Raw genomic sequence first — 24016 nt, forward strand, 5'->3', positions numbered from 1 at the left:
CTAATTATAACGATTATATTTCTAGAAAAAAAATGTTTTTCCTGTTTTTTTATTGAGAAACAGAATAAATGTGAAAAAAGAGAAACAGAGGATAGACATATATGAAAAAACAACATGTAATTTTAAAAAATTGAGTAAACAAAAGCTAGATGAAGCCACCTTTTAGATGACACACACACAAAAAAAAAAGCTCCAAAATGACTTGATCTTTAAAAATCAATAAATATAAGCTCCCTATACTCCTGAGAAAGGATTTCAATAAAACTTTACAAGCTACCACTCTGATGGCAAATTTGGATGATTAGGCACATCAATGGGGGAGGGCATCCGAGAGAGAGAATGTAGGAAAAAGGCAATTGAGTTAGGGTCCTGTTACCAGATACAATAGTATCTGCATAAAGCTTGCCAGAGGCCAAAGTACTGCTTTACTCCGCAAAGGAAGTGTGGCATCTAGTGGTCATTTTGTTTCTGCAGTACCTGCCTATATTTTGCAAAGAAATAGATGTGACACAGATATTTGAGGTTTAACTGTTTTGTTGTTATTGTTGCCATTGTTTTAAATAAGCCATGCTTTTATGTTGCATGTTAAGTGTGATTTTTTTTAAGACTTGGCAATAAAATACAAGCTGCTCATATTTTTAAAAAGTTGTTTTGAATCTATAGTTCTATAAAGTAAGTGTTCTTACCTTTTATTTTGAAAAATATTGCAGTATGAGTTTATTAAATTATACTTACATTAAATAAATTTTTTTTATTTTTCTTGGAATATTAAGTTTCCCAAAACATGAAATGCTTTAAGAAAGAAAAAAAAAACAGTATGCAAATATATAGTGTCTTATCATGAAAATCTTACAAATAAGAGATTTCAAGTAATAACAGAAATATTGAACTTGAAATTCATACAGTTCTAAAGTACATATTGCCTTCATTTTGGAAAATAATATTTTCAAAATAGGTATTTTAAAATCGAAATTATAAACAAATTTCAGGCTTTTTGATTTTAGTTATTCACTGAAAAAATAACAGTTGGACTGGTTCCAAAAAAATTTACTTCTGAATAGTCTTCATGAGAATTTACTTCTGAAAATTCTTCATGAAATTTACTTCTGAATATTCTTCATGTATATTAACTTACTACATTATTGGGTCATATTTCAAAATTCACTTTTGTCTCCTGTCAAATGAGTCAAGTGTTTTTTAAAAAAACTTACAAGTGTACAACTTGGTATTTATTAAAGATGAACACTTTCAAAATAGTTTAGTGTTTTCCTATGAATTAACTAAATTTTCAAGTTATCAAAGACTCTAGGCAAACTTTGGCCCACTCTAAAATATTATTTATCTACTATTGATTCCTCAATATTTCCATAGATTTGCTCATATATCCTGATACAGTTGGCCTTTTAGCAATAGGAAACTTTGAAGAATAATTTGTGAATTTCAGGTGGACAATCTGAAATGGATTGGGTTTTTTGCCACTTGGGGAAATGGAAGCCTATACTTCTGTTCATAGTTTGGTCCCCCCTAGTGGACATCAAGTAGCACTGTAAATTAAAATTCTCACATAATTATCCAATGGTCAATGTAATAGAGACTAGTTGTAGGTTCAGCTGAAGGAAATGAAGTAGTTATGTTCCTGTGATATGTTTGAATCTTACAGTTCACACTTAACTTCGTATCTAACCATCCATTGTTCAAAATGTGGGTGAAATATCTTTAAATATCTGTAAATCCATGAAGAAAATTATACACTTCCAAAGTTAATATCTTAATGATTTGAAAAATATTGATATATGACATTTATGTATTTGGAAAGTTTTCTGCTTCTTTATTTCCAAGGGAGATAAATAATCATCCATACTCTGTTCCATGAAACTTTTGTGAATTTGGAAATACCCCTTCTTCGACTTCCTAAAAGATACCTCACTCTTATGATTACACAGTAGCTTATAAAGTGTGAAACAATATTTCTTAAATGGAAAGTTCTTCTCTCTCTTATAATGATATTCATTAGCATACATTTCTTCCACACCTTTCTGGACATGAATGAGTGAGAAAATGAAATGGAAAGAATCAGTGAATTTTTAATGCAGTATTTGTGTTTAATAAAATTTGCTCTTAATAAAGAGTTCAGTAAAAGTTTGAAATAAGGGAGGAGAAGGGGAGAGGCAGACAGAAGTGTGTGGAGTTGCTCTGCAACCTCCGGGTAAAGGAAGGATTGCTCTGGTGTGGGCATTTCAGCACTGTACTATACAAATAGTCATGGCCAAATACAGCAACTTAAGTTAACACAAGTGCAGTCTGCATACATAGTCGCAAATGGCATCAGCATCAGTTACAACAGGGTTTCTACCAGTATTACATGTGAAAGTTTCCCATAATGTCTAAAGCACTAGACAAATATAAGGTAGTGCTCTTAGTACTGCTACTTCCATCAGCAGGGATAAGAGCTAAGACTTATAGAATCCTGCAAAGGGGTAAACACAGTTTTAACTGGTATAAATACATCACTTCATTTGTCCTCACAACAACTGTACAAGGTAGGCTCTATTTTATCCTTATTTTTTACATAAGAGGAAAATGAGGAACCGATAGGTTAATTACCCAAAGCCACACGATTAGGAAATGATAGTGTAAGGTATTAGCCCACAGTCCTAGCTCCGAAATCTGTGTGCTTAACGTCTAAAAAAATCTTCAAGTAACATTAGTAATGCTAATAATAGTCCTGGGAATAAGAGTCTACTAAAAATATATATTAAAGGCATAAATTGGAACTAAATTATTATATCCTCAATTTGAGTTAAATTCTCCTTTAAAATTAAAAGCATTGCCATCATACAGTACAGATGTTGATATTGTCCTTTAGATTTATTTTTATATTTGAGAAACCAAGCAGCAAAAAATGTTCTCTTGCAGAATCAGCTTGTAGTTATAGGTTGATATTTAGAATAAAAATAGTAAAATGACAAGGCGCTGTACCAACTTGTAACAAGATAAAAAGTAATCCAAGACATTCATTTATTCTTTTTTTTTTTTTAAGTGGCGAACTACTCATAACCTTTCAAAAGCATTGGATTAAAGGGAGATTTACCTTTTTCTTTGAAAACAGCTTGCATATAAAGGTTTGGAAGTTGCCCAGTTCTAGGTTATAAAAGGTGTGAGTTTATATAAATGTATTATTCTTCAGAGGTATTTAGAAGTGTGTTCATTATATAAAATGCTAAATAACTTACACTAATTTCAAGATATTTCTTAAAGTTTTGAAAGATCAAAATATCAAATCTGCCATAATATCACCATTGATACCCTTTAAAACTACTCTTTTTATATAGTATTCACCATCATTTTCCCCACAATGAAAATACTGTTATCCTGTTTTATGATACATTGTTCTATCTTCTGTAATGTTAATTTTCGTGATATAATCTGATATAAGGAAATACAGAGCTCAAATTACATGAATTTCTTATACTAAAAAAGATAAATATCGTTCTTTCATAAATTTTCTTTTTTGCAAATTGATAAGTTCCTGATTGTTTTACAAGTGGGATTTTTTATTTTTAATAGACCGAAAAATATAAGTACCAATATATTAGAGCCAGCACCAAAAGTATCCCAACAGAGTAGGTTATTCAAATAATAAATGACCTTTGACTAATAAAGGAAATGAACAGAAGCAATAATAATGAAGTACTCAGAACTGCTTTAGGTGTTTTAAAGTTCTCTTATTTCACTGATTTTCAAACTATGGCTACCATAACCAGGTATTTATTAGAAATGCAAATTGTCAGGCCCACATCAGAGCTACTCAATCTGAAACACTGGAGGTGGGTCCCACCAATCTATATTTTGATAAGCTTTCCAACTGTCTGATTTAATCTTCATTGAAATTAATAATTTTTATATTTTACAAACAAAGGTTAAACAAAATCCTAATGATATGAAGAGAGAGAGAGAGAGATCCAACTCTGTGCTGCCTACAAAGAACACATTTTAGATTCAAAGACACAAATAAATTTGAAGTTAAAAAATTTTAAAAAGATACACATGCAATTAATAATCATAAGAGCGCTGTAATGAGTACACTAATATCAGACAGAATAGACTTTAAGACAAAAGTATTAATAGAGATAAAGAGTGACATTTTCAAATAAAAGGGCCAATTCATCAGGGAGACATAACAATTATAAACATATAAGCATCTAGCAACAGAACCCCAAAATATATGAAGCAAAAAATAACAGAATTGAAGGAAGAAATAGACAATTCAAGAATAATAGTGGAGGCTTCAATACTCCACTCTGAATTATAATGGACAGAGCAACTGGACAGAAAATCAACAAGGATACAAAATATGTTCTCTGACCATGAGGGAATTAAATTAGATATCAAAATAGAAGAAAAAAATGGGAAATATACAAATACTGGGGATGCCAAAAAAATGTATACAAGTAGACACTTTGGGCAATGTTGTTCAGACAGTGTAGTTCACCGTAATCAGAAGTGTCTGGATGCTGATGGTAACCACTTTGAGCACCTCTTGTAATTGCAGAAGTCAAATGTGACTTCTTTGGTATCCATCTTTTGTTATCGGTATATGTTATTACAATTTTAATACAATTTTTCTTTCTTAAAATTTGTATACATTTTTTTTTGGCACTCTCTGTATTTAGAAATTTTAAAATATACTTCTAAATAACCTATGGATCAAAGAAGAAATTAAAAGGGAAATTAAAAAATATTCTGAGCTGAATAAAAATGAAAACACAACATATCACAATTTATGAGATGTTGCAAAATCAATGTTTAGAGGGAAATGTATAGCTATCAATGTGTATATTCGGAAAGAAATAGAAAAACTAAATAGACCTAACAAGAAATTAAACCAGTTATCAAAAATTTTCACACACAAAAAAAGCCCAGACCCAGGAGGCCTCCCTAATAAGTTTGACCAAACATTTAAAAAGTAATAACAAACCTTCACAAATTCAGAAAATAGAAAAGGAAGTAACACAGCTTATCTTATGAGATGAGTTTAATCTCCATATTAGAAAAGAATAAAAGATGACCAAAAAAAAGAGAAAACACAAATTACCAAAATTAGTAATGAAAGAGAGGACATCGCTACAGAAATTAAAATTATCATAAAGGAATACTGTCAACAACTCTATGCCAACCAATTGGACAACTCAGATGAAATGAACAGATTCCTAAAAAAAGACAAAAATACTGTTAATTAAATTTGACTCGAGAAAAATAGAATATCTGGCTTTTATTTTAGTGGGTTTGCGCCAGAACACAGGTGTCAAAAAAACTCGCTAAACCTAAGCCAAAATGGGAAAGGAAAAGACTCATATCGACATCGTCCTAACCGGACACGTAGATTCTGGCAAGTTTACCACTACTGGTCATTTGATCTACAATGTGATGGGATTGACAAAGAAGCATAGAAATATTTGAGAAGGAGGCTGCTGAGATGGGAAAGGGCTCCTTCAAGTATTCCTGGGTCTTGGATAAACTGAAAGCTGAACCTGAGCGTATGATCACCATTGATACCTCCCTGTGCAAATTCAAGACCAGCAAGTATTATGTGAGCAACATTGATGCCCCAGGACACAGAGACTTTATCAAAAACATGATTACAGAAACATCTCAGGCTGACTGCTATCCTGATTGTTGCTGCTAGTGTTGGTGAATGTGAAGCAGGTATCTCCCAGAATGGGCAGACCTGTGAGCATGCCCTTCTGGCTTGCATACTGGCTTACAACTAATTGCTGGTGTTAACAAAATGGACTCTACTGAGCAGCCTTAAAGCCAGAAGAGATATAAGGAAATCGATAAGGAAGTCTGCACCTACATTGAGAAAATTGGCTACAACTTGACACAGTAACACTTGTGCTGATTTCTGGATGGAATGGTGACAACATGCTGGAGCCAAGTGCTAACATGCCTTGGTTCATGGGATGGAAAGTCACCCATAAAGATGGCAGTGCCAGTGGAACCAAGCTCCGGATTGCATCCTGCCACCAACTGTTCCAACTGACAAGCCTTTGCATCTGCCTCTCTAGGATGTCTACAAAATTGCTGGTATTGGTACTGTCCCTGTGGGCCGAGTGGAGACTGCTGTTCTCAAACCCAGCATGGTAGTCACCTTTGCTCCGGTCAACGTTACAACTGAAGTAACGTCTATTGAAATGCACCATGAAGCTTTGAGTGAAGGTCTTCCTGGGGACAATGTGGGCTTCGATGTCAAGATGTTTGTCATGGCAATGTGGATGGTGACAGCAAAAGTGAGCCACCAATGGAAGCAGCTGGCTTCACAGCTCAGGTGATTACCCTGAACCATCCAGGCCAAATCAGTGCCAATACGCACCTGTGCTCCATTGTCACACAACTCATTGCTTGCAAATTTGCAGAGCTGAAGGAAATTGACCATCATTCTAGGATAAAGCTGGAAGATGGCCCAAAGTTTTTAAAATCTGGTGATGCTGCAATCATTGATATGCTTCCTGGTAAGCCCATGTGTGTTGAGAGGCTTTCTGAGTATCCTCCTCTGGACCGTTTTACTGTTTGTGACATGAGACAGACAGTTGCTGTGGGTGTCATCAAAGCAGTGGACAAGAAGGCAGCTGGAGCTGGCAAGGTCACCAAATCTGTCCAGAAAGCTCAGGAGTCTAAATGAATATTATCCCCAATAACTGTCACCTATTTTAATCAGTGGTGGAAGAATGGTGTCTCAATTGGCCATTTAAGTTTAATAGTAAAAGATTGGTTAATGATTACAATGCATCATACAAACTTCAGAAGAAAAGGAGAATGTTTTATGGACCATTTGGGGTTTTTTATTGTGGCAGTTTTTAGGTTATTAGTTTTTTAAATCACTACTTTTTAATGGAAACAACTTGACAAAAAATTTGCCACAGAATTTTGAGACCCATTAAAACAAAGTTTAACGAGATACCTGTGTGTTCTTTTGGTTAAGACCAAATAACTTCCTATAGTACTACTTAGGTAAGAGACTTAAAAATAAGAGTTGCCCATAACATATTTCTGGTGTTACAATTGCTGAAACTTTAGAATTTGATAATTCTGGGTTAACATTTTATTCTGGGTGGGAACTTTGGGTTTTTTCACCATATCTTAAGGGAAGGAAACATCTATTTACATAGTAAAAAGCTATAGGAAGCAATCTGTTGGTGCAACACTTCATAGGTTGGGACCAATATGCAAAGAGTAACTTTGTTCACGTGTAAGCTATTTACAAAGGCCAAATTTTGTAACATTAAAGTCCACATGTTGCATACAAAATTTTGTGTAGTTATATCAATATTGAGTAAATTTGTTGGTATGTCAAATTTTAGTTTTCTAGTTATTGGGATGTGAATTCTCACATTTACAAATACTGAGGTGGTTCAAAGAACCTAAATAATATTGAGGCTTAAATAATGCTGAGCACTGTCTTGCTATAGTTAATTGTATCCAGATTCCAGGAAAAATAAATGATACTGGAAGTTAAATAAAAGAAAAGAAAAATAGAAAATGTGAATATATCTATAACAAATAAAGAAATTGAACAAGTAATTCGAAATCTTCCCACAAAAATAAAGCTCAACGCTAGATGGCTTCAATGATGAATTCTACCAAATATTTAAAGAAGAAAGAATACCAGTCCTTCCCAAACTTTTCCCAAAGACAGAAGAGAAGGGAATATTTTCCAACTCATGTTATAAAACCAATATTATCCTGATACCGAAGCCAGACAATGATATCACAAGAAAACTACAAACCAATATCCCTCATGAATATACACACAAAAGTCCTCAACAATATATTAGCAAACCAAATCCAGGAACATATTAAAAGCATAATGACCAAGTGGGATTTAAAACCTGGAATGCAAGGAATGAACGGTTGGTTTAGCATCCCTAGATATTAATGCCATATCTTAATAGAATTAAGAACCAAACACACATGATCTTCTTAATAGATGCAGGAAAAGCACTTGACAAACTTCATTCATGACAAAAACAAAAACAAACAAACAAAATAACCTCTCAAGAGCCAGGAATAGAAGGAATCTTTTGCTACCTGATAAAAGAAATTCATTAAAAACCTACAGCTAACAACATACTTAATGATGAAAGAGTGAATGCTTTTCCCCTAAGAAAAAGGCAGGGGTATTTGTTCTCACCACTTCTGTGCAACATTTTATAGGGTAATCAGGTGCTATAGACCCAATGTTGATGTCCCCCCAAAATTCCTATGTTGAAATTTAATGTTCAATGTGATAGTATTTGGAAGTAGTTTTGTTTTGTTTTGTTTTTTCTTTGGCAGGTGGGGCTTTTTGGGATTAGTGCCCTTATAAAAAAGATCTCAGAGAGCTACCTTACTTTTCTACCATGTGAAGATAGAGAGAAGATGGCTGTCTGTGAACCGGGAAGCTGATCCTCAACAGACCTAATCTGCCAGTGTCTTGATCTTAGACTTCCCAGCCTCCAGAACTGTGAGAAATAAATTGTTGTTTAAGCCACCCATTTTATGGTATTTTTCTTATTGCATCCTGCACTGATTAAAACATCGGCAATAAATAAACAAACAAACAAGTAAAATCCACATGAAAAAGGAAGAAGTGAAAAATTGTATTTATTCACAGGCAACATAATCTAATATGTAGAAAATTCCAAAGAATCTACAATGAAACTATAAGAATAAGATCCGCTGTCACCCCAATAAATTAAAAATAAATTAAAAAAAAAAAAAAAAAAAAAGATCCGCAATGCCATGGGACACCATATAAATATACAACATCAATCATACTTCTAAATACTAGAAATGAACAACCCAAAATGAAATTTAAAGAAAATGAAAGCAACAGTCCCCAGAATTCTAATTTGACTTAAACTGTAGTTTTAAAACAATCTTTTTTTTTTCCTTCTCTCTCTCAGCACACTTTGCTGACCTGACCTTAGGCTCTCACTTTGATGATCATAGGTCCCTGAGGTAGCGGAAGTCAATAGTCTGGTTCTGACTAATGCTCACAAAGTTTAAGACCCCAGCAGGCTAAAGATGCTGTTTTAATCTAATTTCTCTTTTAGCTCATGGGCCCTAAGGCAGGACAACCCCCTTGGCTACCTCTCCTTGAAACTAGTTCTGAATCCTGGACCCTGGAGCTGACCTCAAAGTTGTCCTCAAGACCTGAAGAAATTACTTATTATCATTATCTCACCTCTGACCAATCAGCTCCAAACATGACCACGAACCCCTAACCCATGTTGTCTTGCGATTTTGCCCTACATAATTTGTAAGCTACACGCCATCAGGGAGTTAGGTCTTTTAGAGCATAAGCTCACCTGTCTCCATATTTGCCAATTCTAGTAAAGTAATTCCTTTTTTTACTGCAAATTCCTGCTTCTGCATATTTTTGGTCAGAGTATGCTGGCAAACAAACCTAATTATTGGGCTTTGGTAACAAAAATCCTATTCATAGTAGCATACAAAAAAATCAAATACTTAGCATTAATTTAACAAAAGAAGGTCGAGTCTTGTACACTGAAAAACTACAAAACATCGCTGAGAGAAATTAAAGATCTAAATAAATTGAGAGACTTGGCATGTTCATCAATTTGAACAGGATAATAAACACAGCAGTTCTCCAAAAATTGATCTATAGATTCAATATAATCATGATCAAAATTCCAGCAACCTTTTTTTTATGGATACTGACAAACTGATCGTAAAATTTATACAGAAGTGCAAAGTATCCAGAATAGCAAAAAATATCTTGAAAAACAACAAGGCTTACACTATCACATTTCAAATTTGTCTATAATCAAGGTCGTGTGGTTGGCATGAGGAAAGACACACAGATCAATTGAATTAAGTTGAAAGTCCAAAAATAAACCATTAAACTTATGGTCAGTTGGTTTTAAACCACGGTGCCAAGACAATTCTATGGGGAAAGGGTAATATTTTCAAAAATTCGATATCCTCAAGCAAAACAGTGAATTTAGACTATTAACTCACACATTACACAAAAGTTAACTCAAAAATGGATCTTAGCCCTAAAATAAGACTAACTACACATAAACTAACTAAAACTCTTATAAGAAAATATGAGAAAATTTTCATGACTTTGTGTTAGGCAAAGATTTTTTACACCAAAAGTATGAGTCATAAAAGTAAAAAACTTTGATAATTGAATATCAAATTTTTAAAATATTGTAGTTCAAAAGACACCATTATGAAAATTATAAGACAAACCATAAATTGAGAGGCAATATTTGTAAATCATATAGTTGATAAAGGAAATCTATTCAAATATATACCACTATATATATAAATTTTTAAAGTATTCTTGCAACTCAATTATAACAGAAATAAGCCAATTAAAAAATAGGCAAATGACCTGACTAAGTGTTTCGCCAAAGAAAATATATGAATAGGCAATACACACATGAAAAAAGTCAATTAGCTGTTAGGAAAATGCAAATTAAAATCACATCACACCCAGTAGCATGGCTATAATAAAAAAAGACATAGTAACAAGTGCTGGAGAGGATATAGATAAACTAGACCTTAAACTGCAGTCACTTTGAAAAACAGTTTGGTGGTTTCTTTAAAAATTAAACATAAACTTACCCTACAACTTTGCATTTCTACTTCCAAATATCTAACCCTGAGAAATGAAAACACATGTACATACAAAGACTGGAAGACTGGATCATATCTGTCAATAGTAGTATTATTCATAACTGCCATATTGAAATTTTTCAAATGATCACCAACTGGTGAATGATTAAACAATGTGTGGTTTGCCTATATACTGCGATTTTATTCTTCAATAAAAAGAAGCAAACTTCTGAAATGAATGAACCACAAAACATTTTGCTAAATGAAAGAAGTTTGCCACAAATTGTAGGATTCTGTCTATTTGAAATGCCCAGATATGGCATACCTATAGAGACCAAAAAATATTTTTGATTAGTGTTTGCCTGGGCCTTGGGAATGGGGACTAACAATAAGTAGGCAGAAAGGAGCTTTTGGGGGTGATAGAAATGCTGTAAAATTGACTTGTGGTAATGGTTTCATAACTCTGAAAGCATACTGAAAAATCATGGAATCATACACTTAAAATGGGTAGATTTTGTGGGATGTAAATTACATCTCAATCAAGCTGTTAAAAAAAATTACACTGTTCCCACAGTAAGTGATGGACCTAGGATTTAAATTCAGGAGTAACTTGCCTTCAAATCTGTGTTCTTTTTTGTGATGACTTAATTTCATGGAAAAAAAACAGAATTTTCTGATTTGGAAGTAGCTGAAAAATGAAATATTTTAACAAAAGCTGCCTTCCAATAATAATATGCTTGTGAAACTTTTTTTTCACATTTTCTTTTCAAAATACTTGCCCTTAAAACTGTGATGAAGGTAAAAGGGATCAAATATATGGTGATGGAACAACTGACTCTGGGTGTTGAACACACAATGTGATATATAGATGATGTATTACAGAATTGTACACTTGAAACCTATGTAACTTTACTAACAATTGTCACCCCAGTAAACTTTAATTTTTTTAAAAAATTGTGATTAGTCAATGATTGTTTGTAGTTATTATCCTTAATCTGCTAACAACTTTACTAACAAAAGGCATAGAAAAAATTTTGGAGTTCAAAACAAAATACACTTTTAAAAGTGATTTTTTTCCCCCTTTATTGAACAAAGTAACAGATCAGATCAACAGCCCACTCATCCTGATTTCCACTGTTTGCATTCTTTTGGAGCCACAGCACCCTCACAGGCTGGAAGTGAGTCACCTTATCCAACACCTGCATATAACAGAATCACTCCAATACTGATTCCATTAAGATTTTTATCTAGCTCATTTTTCTACACCTCTAATGATCCAGACTTAATAACAAAATGTAGCAATATATCAGAAAAACACAGTTCTTATACATATCCACATATATATGTGAATTTTCCTATATTTCATGAAACAGAGGAAAGCAAATTTCTAACCCAAAATTCATGACACTCATTCCAGATAACCTTTCCATCCTTGAAAGTTTCCAAAAACTCTATGCAGAAAGCTCTTTCTCATGCCCCATTCCTGCATATATTCTTTACCTAGCTAAGTCCTAGTAATCCTTGTGGTTTTAGTTTAAAAGATACTTCATTGAGTCATTCATTTTTTTTTTAAAGTACCAAGTGCATACCAGAGGCAAGGTGCTCTGCTGGGTTCTGAGGAATAAGGGGCAGGGAAAGAGACACAGTAGAGTTCAAAACCAGAACTATATCGTCATTATAGGGATGAGTGCCAGAGGGGAGAGATGCAGGTTACAAAGAGTAAAACCAGGACATCTCATTTAAATGGGATGCCTGCAAAGGTCTCTTGGTGACATTTAAACCGAAGCCTGAAGTATAAAGAGCAACTATTGTGGTGAAGCATGGCAGCAGGGTTCTAAGTAAGGAAAGAACCTAATGCTTGGGCGGACCTGAAAAAAGCCCATTGTGAGTAAAATGGAGAAAGGCATGAAGATGAAAGTGAAAAGGGAGAGCAGGCATGACAGGCCTCTTGAGAATATTATATGAGTTTTTATCCTAAGGGCAATGAAAATCCTCTGACAGGTTTCAAAACAGGTAAACAACAAAATCTAATTTACCTTTCCAAATGATTTCATTACTGTGTGGAGAACAGATTAGGCTAATTAAATTAAGTATACTTAACCCATGTTATTAAAACAGGCATTTTGGTTGGGAGTGGATGAAACTCTTCCCCTTGGTAGAAAGAGGTCATCTCTGGACCACTTCTGTTGGGATGCGTATGAGCAATGATGGTTGTGAGGCTAACAATGTTCTGTTGGGTTAGTTGGTTTTTTATGGCAGATCATGGTTTAGCTTCTACCAGGTCCCACCTTTGATTTTATGCTCGAGAGCTGAACAGCATCAATAAGCAATCAGAATACACAGCACAACAGCATCACCAGGGCACTGTCTTCCATCAGGGGTTCTTGTGACTTCTGTTGTCAAAATCAGGGATAGGATGATGTCTCTCGTCCTAAAGTGGGAGCTTATTTCTCATTCATTCAAGCGTCTGTACCTTTCCAATAAAGGTGATATCAAAGAGCCACAGCAGAAACCAGCATATTATGGGGACCAGTGATTAATAATCAAGGCAAAAATAAGTCTGGGAGTAAAAAAAGTGTTAAAATTTTTTTCAACTGAGTAAATTTGAATATTTAATTGGCTTTATTAAGCTATTAATGAATTGGGCAACATCCCACCTAGAAGCAACTAGAAGGGTGTCTCAAGGGTTTGTATGAAATGGAAGGGTTTTATAGGCAGAACTGGGTAGGACAAGGTTATTAGCCAAAGAAGAAATGATTATTTCAGGCCAGCTCATCTACCTTTGGAGCTTAGAAAATGACAGGGGTTTTATCATGCCAGTTACCTTATTAGTATTAATCAAGAAATTCCACTGATTGGTTTAAAATTCCACACCTGGGAGAGGCTAAAACTGCAAATAGGTTAATTATTAAGTTTTGGTTTGGTGACGTGGTTCAGCAAAAGTGATTCCATTTTGGTCTTTGTTTCTTTTTCTTTCTTTTTTTTTTTAAAAGTAAAGTGTGTTTAATCTTTCATTTCTATCCTGAAGTTTTATAGGAGATCCCTTAAAAGTTCTATTTTTATTATCTTACTTTGGAGATGAGAATAGGAAGGAGAACAAATACCATCATGTTTATATATTGTTACATGAAAGCAAATTTAGAGCAAATTGAAGATTTAAAATATTTAGTTTACATGGGGAATTGTCACGTCTGAAATAGCTTCAAAATAATTCAACAGGAAGGAATAAAAATGAAGTTGATAATTGCTGAAACTTGATATTGTGCCCATGGGAGCTTATTGCACTATTTTCTATTTTGTATACATTTGAAATTTTTCATAAGAAAAAGCTAAAACATATTCATATGGATTGAGAAAGTGGACATTCTCTCACACACTATTAATGAAAGCATAAATTGTCACAACCTAATTATCACAAACTAATGTGGAAGTAACTGCTAAAATTAAAAATCATCTGCACAGCAAAGGAAATCATCAACAAAATGAAAAGGGAACCTATCAAACGGGAGAAAATATTTGCAAGTAATGTATCTGATACAGGGTTAATATCCAAAATATATAAAGAACTAATACAACTCAACAGTAAATAACCAATAATCCAATTTAAAAATGAGAAGAGGATCTGAATAGACATTTTTCCAAAAAATATACAAATGTTCAATTGGCGTATAAAAAGGTGCTCAACAGCACTAATCGTCAGAGAAATGCAAATTAAAATCACAATGAGATATCACCTCACACCTGATAGAATGGTTATTACAAAAAAGACAAGAAATAACAAGAGTTAGTGAGGATGAGGAGAAAAGGGAACCCTTGTGCACTGTTGGTGGAAATGTAACTTGGAATAACCACTTTGGAAAACAGTATGGAGGTTTCCTTGAAAAACAAAACTACTGTATGATCCAGCAATTCTTTTCCTGGGTATTTATCCAAAGAAAACAAAATCACTACCTCAGAAAGATATATGTACTCCCATGTTCATTGCAGTATTATTTACAATAGCCAAGACAGTGAAGCAACATAAATGCCCATCGATGGGTGAATGGATAAAGAAACACGATACACAACATACACACACACACACAGAAATATTATTCAGCCATAAAAAGGGAAATCTTGCCATTTTCAAAAATATGGATAAATCTTGAGGACATTATGCTAAGTGAGACAGAGAAAGACCAATACCATATAATCTCACTTACATATGGGAACTTAAAAGACAAGACCCAACCTTGAACTCATAGACAGAGAACAGATTAGTGGTTTTGTAGGGCGGGGATGGGGAGAATTGATCAAAAGATATAAAGTTCCAGTTATTAAATAAATAAGTCCTAGAGCCATAATGTATAGATAGCATTATCATGGTGACTATAGTAAATATGTTATTGTATTTTTTAAAGTGGCTAAGACAATAGATCTTAAAAGTTCTCCTTACAAGAAAAAAATTGTAACTATGTGTAGTGATGGATATAAAATAGACCTATTGTGATCATTTTGCAAAGGTGGGGATTCAGAACAAGCCACCCCAAGATGTGCCTCAGTGGTATGCATATTACAGCTAAAGGAAATTTTAGCTTCAGGCTGAAGGGAAACTTCTGCACCCCCCTTCTGCTCTGGCAGAAGGATGGTGACTGAGGAGGCATCAGAGGCATTCAGGGAGCACACTGAGGTGTGTGGACTTGGAGCGAGGGTGGGAGGACAGTCACGATTTTCCCTATGTGGGGTACTTCTCCCTTGCAGCCAGCAGGCGTATGCTATTTTTTCTGTGTTGAGCCCTCCCCAACAGGGCCAAATCTGAATACGATCGATGTGGTGAGCTCCACTAGGACCCTGCCCTACACAACTCCCCCAACACCAGAAGCACTTTCTCTCAAGAAGCCAACCCCACTTACATTGCACTCTTTCTTGGAAAACTATCAGAGTCCCCAGGCCCAAGGTGGGTGGTAACTGACCTCGGTGTGCTCTGAGATTTTTGCTAAGTAGTTTCAGGCTCAGCACTGGCACCAAACCAGAGACTACATTAACCTGATGACCACAACTCTTCCCACTCTAGTGACTCCCTAAGATCCTGCCTCACCCACTCACTTACCACATGAGGCGTCATCAGTGGCTGATCCTAAAGGGAGATGGCAGGTGGCAGCAGGCCTCCAGATGTCCTGACGTTTTGTGGAGCTACCCCAGGCCCGGTACTGGTGGCAGCTGTCCTAAGTTTGCTATCCTATGTGACTCCAACTTTAGCACAGGCAGCAAACAACTATGGATCACTTTGTAGCTCCTATGAGGTAGTCCCCAGTCAGTCACAGGCAAAGGATGACCTGGGCCTGCACCAGAGCCCCTCCTAAGAGGCCTCAGAACCAACATACTTAGAGGTTGGCTTCAGAACACAGCCCAATTAGCGCCACAAGCAGCACACCCAAATGGCAGTCTCAACAGATACCAGAGCCTGCTGGTATGAATCCCACTCAGTGGGGTAAGGCCCCCACACAGAAGCCTGTAGTTGTGGACATGGCCACACCCTACAGCCAATCAGCCTGAAGGCCAATCCAACACACTGATGTGCCACTAGCAATCAAGGCTCAAATACAATATGACAGAAGAGCACACACAACCCACACAAAGGACACTCCTGGAGCCCCAGAGCCTGTGACGATGGGGGGCGGGGGGATATGCCAGGGCCCCACAGGGTACGTACTACATAAGGCCCCCTGGCCAAGACTGGAAAACATAGCAGATCTACCTAACACATAGAAACAAACACAGAGAGGCAGACAAAGAAGGACACAAAGAAATACATCCCAAATTAAAGAACAGGGAAAACTCCAGAAAAAGAACTAAATGAAATGTAGGCAACTAACCTACTAGAGACAGAGTTCAAAACAATGGTTATAAGAATGCTCAATGAAATTAGTGAGAACTTCAACAGAGAGATAGCAAGCATAAAACAGGACATTGAAACTATAAAAAAGAACTAGTCACAAGTGAAGAATACAATAACTGAAATGAAGAATGCACTACAAGGAAACACCAGCAGACTAGATGAAGCAGAGGATTGAATCAGCAATTTGGTTGGGGGTGTGGGTGATAAAAGGGGAACAGGTTAAGAAGTACAAATTGGTTATTAAAAAGTAGCTATGGGATGTAGGATATAGCATAAGAAAAAGTCAATAATATTGTGATAACTACAGTGTTTCCCCACAAATAAGACCTAGCTGGACCATCGGCTCTAATGTGCCTTTTGGAGCAAAAATCAATATAAGACCTGGTCTACCCGGTCTTATATTATATAAGACCGGGTCTATAATATAATATAATATAATATAATATAATATAATATAATATAATGTAATATAATATCAGGTCTTATATTATAATTAATATTATATTATAATTATAATAATATATTATATTATAACTAATATAAGACCTTATATAATATAAGACGGGGTCTTATATTAATTTTTGCTTCAGAAGATGCATTAGAGCTGATGGTCCGGCTAGGTCTTATTTTTGGGGAAACACAGTAGGTATGGTGTCCGATGGGTACTAGATTTGTTGGGGTGATAGATGGGAGGGCATTGGGGGGCAGGGTGTAAAAAATGAAGGGATTAAGAAGTACAAATTGGTAGTTACAAAATAGTCATGGGAATGTAAAGTAAAGCATAGGGAATATACTCGTAATCAATGATATGGTAATAACTATGCATAGTACCAGGTGGTTACTAGAGTAGTCAGGGGGATCACTTCTTAACTTATATAAATGTCTCACCACTATACTGTACACCTGAAATTAATATAAAATAATATTGAATGTCAACTGTAATTATAAAATTTTAAAAGGAGGGAAAGGGTGAAAGGGAATAAGATGTCTAAATTTCCAGGTATAAAACAAATAAATCATGGGGATGCAATGTACAGCATAGGGAATATAGTAAGTGTCATGTTCTACGTGACAAGGGTTGTGGGGAGCGAGGAGGGCGGCGCAGGGTTAGGAAAGACAATAGCCATGAATAGAGTGCAAGCGGGGCCAAGGGACTCCAGCCTCAAGGACTGGGCCCCAAATCGGCCTATGCACTAGCTTTTATTAGTTAGGTGAGGAAGTAAAGGAGATAAAGCTCGTCAGTCTCAAGATCTGTGAATCCCATACATCATAATAGGAAACTGATTCAAGCCAACCACACTTGCCTGCAGACAGCTGAACCCTAAGTCTCAGGATGTATGTACTTCCCCAAGGGACAAAACCTTTATTCATATGAATAGATGGAGAGCACATCATTGAATCTCTTCCCCTGCAGGTTGTGGGAAGGAATGCAGCCACAGAGGTAGAGGCTCTCCTAAGCCAGGGGAACGCCGGGGGCTGTGCCCACCTCTGTGAACCCCGTGGGTTCTCCTGTTGGTCCCCACTCGACTGCGCCTGGCTTGAGTTGTTCCCCCCCGGCCCCCCACCGTGGGGAATGTTACTCGTCATTGGCTGACCAGCCATCTTTCTGGGGCCAAACAGGGAGACACAAGGTGCAAGCACAAAGGTGAAGCAAAGTCCCTGAAAGGATCCGTCTCACAGACTCTCCTTTCTTTAGGGGCAGGTACAAGGAGACAGACAGGTAGGCTGCTGCATGGCAACAAGTAAGTAATATTGGAGTAGCGTGGTGTGGTGTCAGATGGTTGCTGGACTTATCATGGTGATCACTTCTTTAGGTATATAAATATTGAATAACTACTGTGTACCCCTGAAACTAATATAATATTGTATGCTAACTGTATTTTTAATAAAAGTCTTTTCAAATTTTTAAAAAATAATTTCCAGAAAAAAAGATGTTCACTGTACCAACATAATAGCAAAATGCTCATTAAACTAAATGCTCATTAAATAGACCAATAGTTAATAAGAGGAAGAAATGCTATAGTCATCTTTTTCATGAGATAAACTTGTATGTACTCATAGAAAACAATCCATGTTAGAGCATTACATTATTTTTTTTTCTTTTACTGCAAACCAGTGTTATTGGCATTATGCATGTGTCTATTACCTACTGGTGTGTATAACTAGGGAAAAAGTTTAAAAGGATATAAATCAAATGCATCGTGGTTAATGGAGTACAGGTTTGCTTTCATCCCTTACTGTAAATACTTTGTTTTCTTAAATAGAAGGATTATGTTATAGGTGTTTTTTATTTGTTCTACTTAAGATCACACCCTTAGTGGCAAAGTTGAGCAATAAATCCCTGCAGTCTAGCTCCAGAGGCCCTGCTTTTAACTACTCACTAAACTGCCTTTATTTGGAGCATGATGTAACATACAAACTAATAATCTCAGAATTTATTTTATTGAATCTTACCTATCCCATCCAGAGTGACTATTCTTTCCTGATTCCAAGTATCCCTTACTATCCTTGAGTCAAGAATGACTTTTGTTTCACAAAGTCTTGACCTATACAGTTTAAGCCCTGGTTATTCCCTCAGAGATCTAGCTACACGAAGGAAAGAACAAAGACCTAATTACAGAGCTTTAAAATAAGTCAGCTAGTTGCTGTGTCCTTAAAATTACAACAACTTAGTTTGGGCATGTAATAAGCCAATTATCTTGAAAATGCTACAGAAATTTTCAGTAAGCAACCACCCCTCTGGCCCCCTTTGCCTGGCTTCCCTGCCATTGTTTGGAAGCACAATAGCGTCTTTGTTGCAGAGACACAGGTAAAAAATTCTCAAGCTCAAAGGTGACAGGATCACTTCATAATTAATCCCAGGATGACCCCACCCCACCCTCCAGAAGTTCTTAGGCTGTAAAGGTTCTCATGTATATGCCTGTTATAACCAAGTCCTTCTAGCCCTGTTCTTGTCTCACTCTTCTACCTCCTCTGCAATTTCTTATTCCTTAAGGCATTTTAAGGAGAGACATTCAGTTACATAAAGGAGGTAAAGAACATTTTCTTGCCTATCCAGCTAAAGGAATCCTCTTGAAATGAGTTGAGAGGGGATTAGTGAAAAGGAGAAAACCTTCTGCCAAAAAACGCAAAAAAAAAATGTTGCTAATAGTGCCTGGAATTAATTAGATGGGCAGTTACATTATTAATTTTTTCCCTTATCTCTAGTAGCTTTTAGAAGACTGTGATTTACCAGGCATATTTCCTGGCCAAGATTTCTCTTATGGAAAAAATTGCTTTACCTAGACAAAGCCCAGCAATTTACGGCACATGTAAGACTAAAGAGGTTCTAATTTTTTTCAAAGCATACTTTTAAATTATCCTGGTCTTTTCCATTCATTTTTATAATGTGTTAGTCCAGAATCGTGTGCACCATGCATGCTTTCTAACTTGAACCTGAAAACTTTTTTGCTCTTGGAGCTCTACATAAAACTCCACAACAGATATGATGAATTATTTAAGATTGATTTTGGTCTTACTTGTGACTTGGTGAATTAACTCTGTAGCAATATATAAATCTCATGCACATCTGTATACAGATGAAAATGGTGGCTATCTTTAAAAATCTTCCCCCAAAAAATATGCCCTAGTTAGTATATACAGTAATTCCATGATGCCCAATAATGCTTACAAGATTCTTTCATCTACTAAAATTTTTTAGGATTTTCCCCCCAGAGTGAAATGAATGAATAAACTTTTTCTGATCTTCATATTAAATAATTGCAAAAGTGCCTGTCATGGCAGCTGCTCTCTACAAGAACCACAATGAGATAATAATATGACTACCAAAAAGTGCCCTATCAACCCCAACTTGTTCCAACAAATGATCAGCCATGGAAAATGTTCACTCATCAATCCTTTGTCTTTAAAATGACCCCAAACTGCATACCCCCTTATGGCCAAATGTACCTGACAACCACTTAGAAAGTCTCTGTGCTTCCAAAATTTTCACCTTAATAAATGCTTGCCAGTCAGAGACTGTCTTCACTAGATAAATTCACAACTTTCTAACACTATTGAAAGCCTGCTGAAATTAAAATGATCCCCATTATCATTACTAATATCCATAGCATGCGTCACCTAGAGTGAGAAATAGTCCAGAAGGTGATCTCATTGCCTCCAATGTTCTCATATTCATCCTTTGTCGTATGCTGACAAAGTAGTCTTGGTAGAAGTCAAATCTGTCACTCTTCCCTTATTTTCGTGCCACTCCAAGAACTAGCTATAGTAATAAAGCCCAAATACTTTCTATTGAAGAGGACTGATAGTAGCAGTAGTAATAGAATGCTCAAGTTAAAATAAATTTATATGTACATATATAAATTTATAATAAGTTTCCATTAAGCTTGATAGATACGCTGAAAGGTAGAGAGGTTTTGTTATCCTAGCTGAGAAATCTGAGATTCAAGGAAGCTAAGTATTTCAGTTTATTCGGGATGCTATAACAAATGCCATAGACTGGGTGGCTTACAACAGAAATTTATTTCTCAGTTCTGGAGGCTGCAAGTCCAAGATCAGAGATGGCCAGGTGGGGGTCTCTCTTCCAGACCACAAACTTTTTGTTGTAACCTCATATGGTGGGAAAAGCTAGGGAGCTCTGTGGGTTATTTCATAAGAACACTAATCCCATTCATGATGGCTCCACCTCATGACCCAATCACTTCCCAAAGGCCCCACCTACTAATAACCATCACCTTGGGGGTACAATTTCAACATCTACATTTGGGGTTGGGTGGGCACAAGTATTCAAACCATAGCACTAAGTGAATTTACCCACGATCACTTAGCTTGTAAATGGCAGAGCCAGAATTTGAACCCATGCTTGTCAGATGCCAAAGTCTGTGCTTCCACTAAATGCCCAACCCCACAGCCATATTAAACTGTATTCTTTCAATATGCTGTTCTGGTTCATACGTCTTTGCCTTTGTACATGCTTGGACTGATCTCATCTTTTTGTGAAGCTTTCCTTCCCTTCATTCTCTTAAGGCAGAGATGATTATTCTCTCTTTGCATCACTGCTTTAGCTGAAACTTGCCTCTTTCATAGCCCTTATTGCACTTTAATATAATTATTTCCTTATGTTAATATTTCACTAAACTATAAGCTCTTTGAGGACAAAGAATTCCATTCCATTTCCTAGTAAAATTTGTTATTCTGACATACAATGATAGGAATTTTTAGAGAAGGGGAAAAACATTTTTTTTATAGACAATTGGGACTCTTCAGTGAAGGAAAACAATTGAAATAATAATTACTAATTACCTCACAGGATTATTCAGAAGATTAAATTAGTGGTTCTAAAACCTAACTGTATATTGGAATCCTCTTAGGAGATTGGGGTCATATAAATATCCAGATCTAATCCCACATCTTCTGATTCATAAGCTGTAAATGGAGAGCTCAGGAATCCGCATGTATGTAGATACCCCGGGGATCTACACTGGGCAACTAAATATGGAAACCACAGAACTTAATGTCATAAGCTATATAAACATTCAGCACAATGCCTAGGGCCTATGGTAAATGCCAATAAATGTTAGAATTTAAGCGATAAAACCTTACAAAGGTCATACCACTTTATAATTTATAAAGCACTCACACAAGAATTATCCCATTTGATGTTAAGAACAATACAAGAATCAACATTAATCTCTATTGCCCCAAATTATTCAGTAGATTGCACACTTACATGCTGTATCCTTCACATGGAATGAAATAGAGAGATGGAAGCCTCTTAACAATAAGGTCTCCTTTAGCCTGAAAAATATCCACCTGCTCTCCCACTGGCATGTTGTCTACGATGACTGTCAACTTTGGGTAATCGGAATTTCTAGTTTCTTTAAGTAGTATTTAGATCCACTGGCATTAGGAGGATGAAGATAAAAGAGTACTGTTCAGGTAAACAACACTTCTGTTACAAGGGATATATTTACAGAAGATAAAAATGAAAATTTAACCAAGAGAATCCTAAACCTGTACCTTGCAAGAAAAAAGAGTCCCAAAAGGTTGAGAAAATTTGCTGCTGGAAATCTGATGCCAATTGCGCAATCCCTGCTCACTTCTTGGTGAAACTCCAGAAAGCCCTGAACAAATACTTCCAGATCTTTCTTTCTGAAAGTCCCATGGGGAAGTCTGGAGGTGGTACTGATGAATTAACAAACGTGTACGTCTGAAGTAGTCAATAAGTGACTATAGAAAGATAGTCAATAAGACACGTAAAAAAATAAAACATATGATAGGTTTGGTGTCCAATCAGGTGGTAATGAAATTGGCTGTAATTCCGATAGGAGTGCAGAGTCTCAACAATATAAACATGGCAATTAAAAGGTACACTGAAGATTACCAATGCAATGCGCCAGATGACAAAAAAAATTTTTTTTAAATGGTACGGGTATGAAAGTCATATTACAATAAAAAATTAATTTTAACCTGGGTCCAGTAAGTAGTGTCCATGTCTCTTCAGAATCCTTAACTGTATAAAGTTCCCAAGTCCTAACCAGTTCTCTCAGACATGGGCAACAGTGGGCACGCAACATTACATCCTTGATAATCTAACAAATTAAACATGTGCTTTAACGTGAAATGTTTAAGTGCTGTTAAATTTATGAATTTGAGATATGTAAATGAACCTGACTGATATTAGATTTGTGATTTAATTTTAAAATTGCAAAATACTTTAACTTGTTTGTAAACATTATTTCAAATTTTAAAAGAAGGTCCAATAATAAACCTCTAAATTTAAACTTACCAGATCTGCAAGTAGCATTTAAATGTTTGCAAAGTTTTTTTGGGTTTGTAAGCCTTCCTTGATGATTGTTTGAAGTTCCTGAGAAAAATTAAAATGCAAAATTCATTATTATATTTGAAATTTATAACTTTAGTAAATTCAACGGTATTTTAAATACAAGTAGGTGTGAATATTCTCCCTCCAGACATTTAAAAACTCAATCAAATATCTTCCAGGTAGAAATACAATAATACCCTTTAATCCACAGTTTTGTTCTCTGTGGTTTCAGTTACCCACAATCAACCTCAGTCCAAAAATATTAAATGGAAAATTTCAGAAATAAACAATTCATAATTTTTAGATTGCGCCCCATTCTGAGTAGCATGATGATATCTTGAGCCATCCTGCTACTTAGCCCATTATGTAGTCATGTAACAGCCACCTCGATTATCAGTGCTTGTCTTCAAGTAACCCTTATTTTACTTAATAATTGCCCCAAAGCACAAAGGCAGTGATGCTGACAATTCAGATATGCCAAACAGACGCCATAAACTGCTTCCTTTAAGTGAAAAGGGAACACAGTACAATATTTTGAGAGAAAGACCACATTCATATAACTTTTATTACAGTCTATTGTTATAATTGTTCTATTTTATTGTTAGTAATGGTTAATATCTCACTGTGCCCAATTTATAAATTAAACTTTATCATGTACATATATTAAAAAACATTGTATATATAGG

General features: G+C 35.6%; 1 pseudogene; it reads left to right on the top strand.

Annotated features, from left to right (window-relative positions):
- The first annotated feature begins 5590 nt into the window (after positions 1–5590).
- Positions 5591–6682, top strand: LOC117022285 (elongation factor 1-alpha 1-like; annotated as a pseudogene).
- Positions 6683–24016: the final 17334 nt, after the last annotated feature.

Source organism: Rhinolophus ferrumequinum, chromosome 5 (genome assembly GCF_004115265.2).
Source record: "Rhinolophus ferrumequinum isolate MPI-CBG mRhiFer1 chromosome 5, mRhiFer1_v1.p, whole genome shotgun sequence".
Taxonomy (NCBI): domain Eukaryota; kingdom Metazoa; phylum Chordata; class Mammalia; order Chiroptera; family Rhinolophidae; genus Rhinolophus; species Rhinolophus ferrumequinum.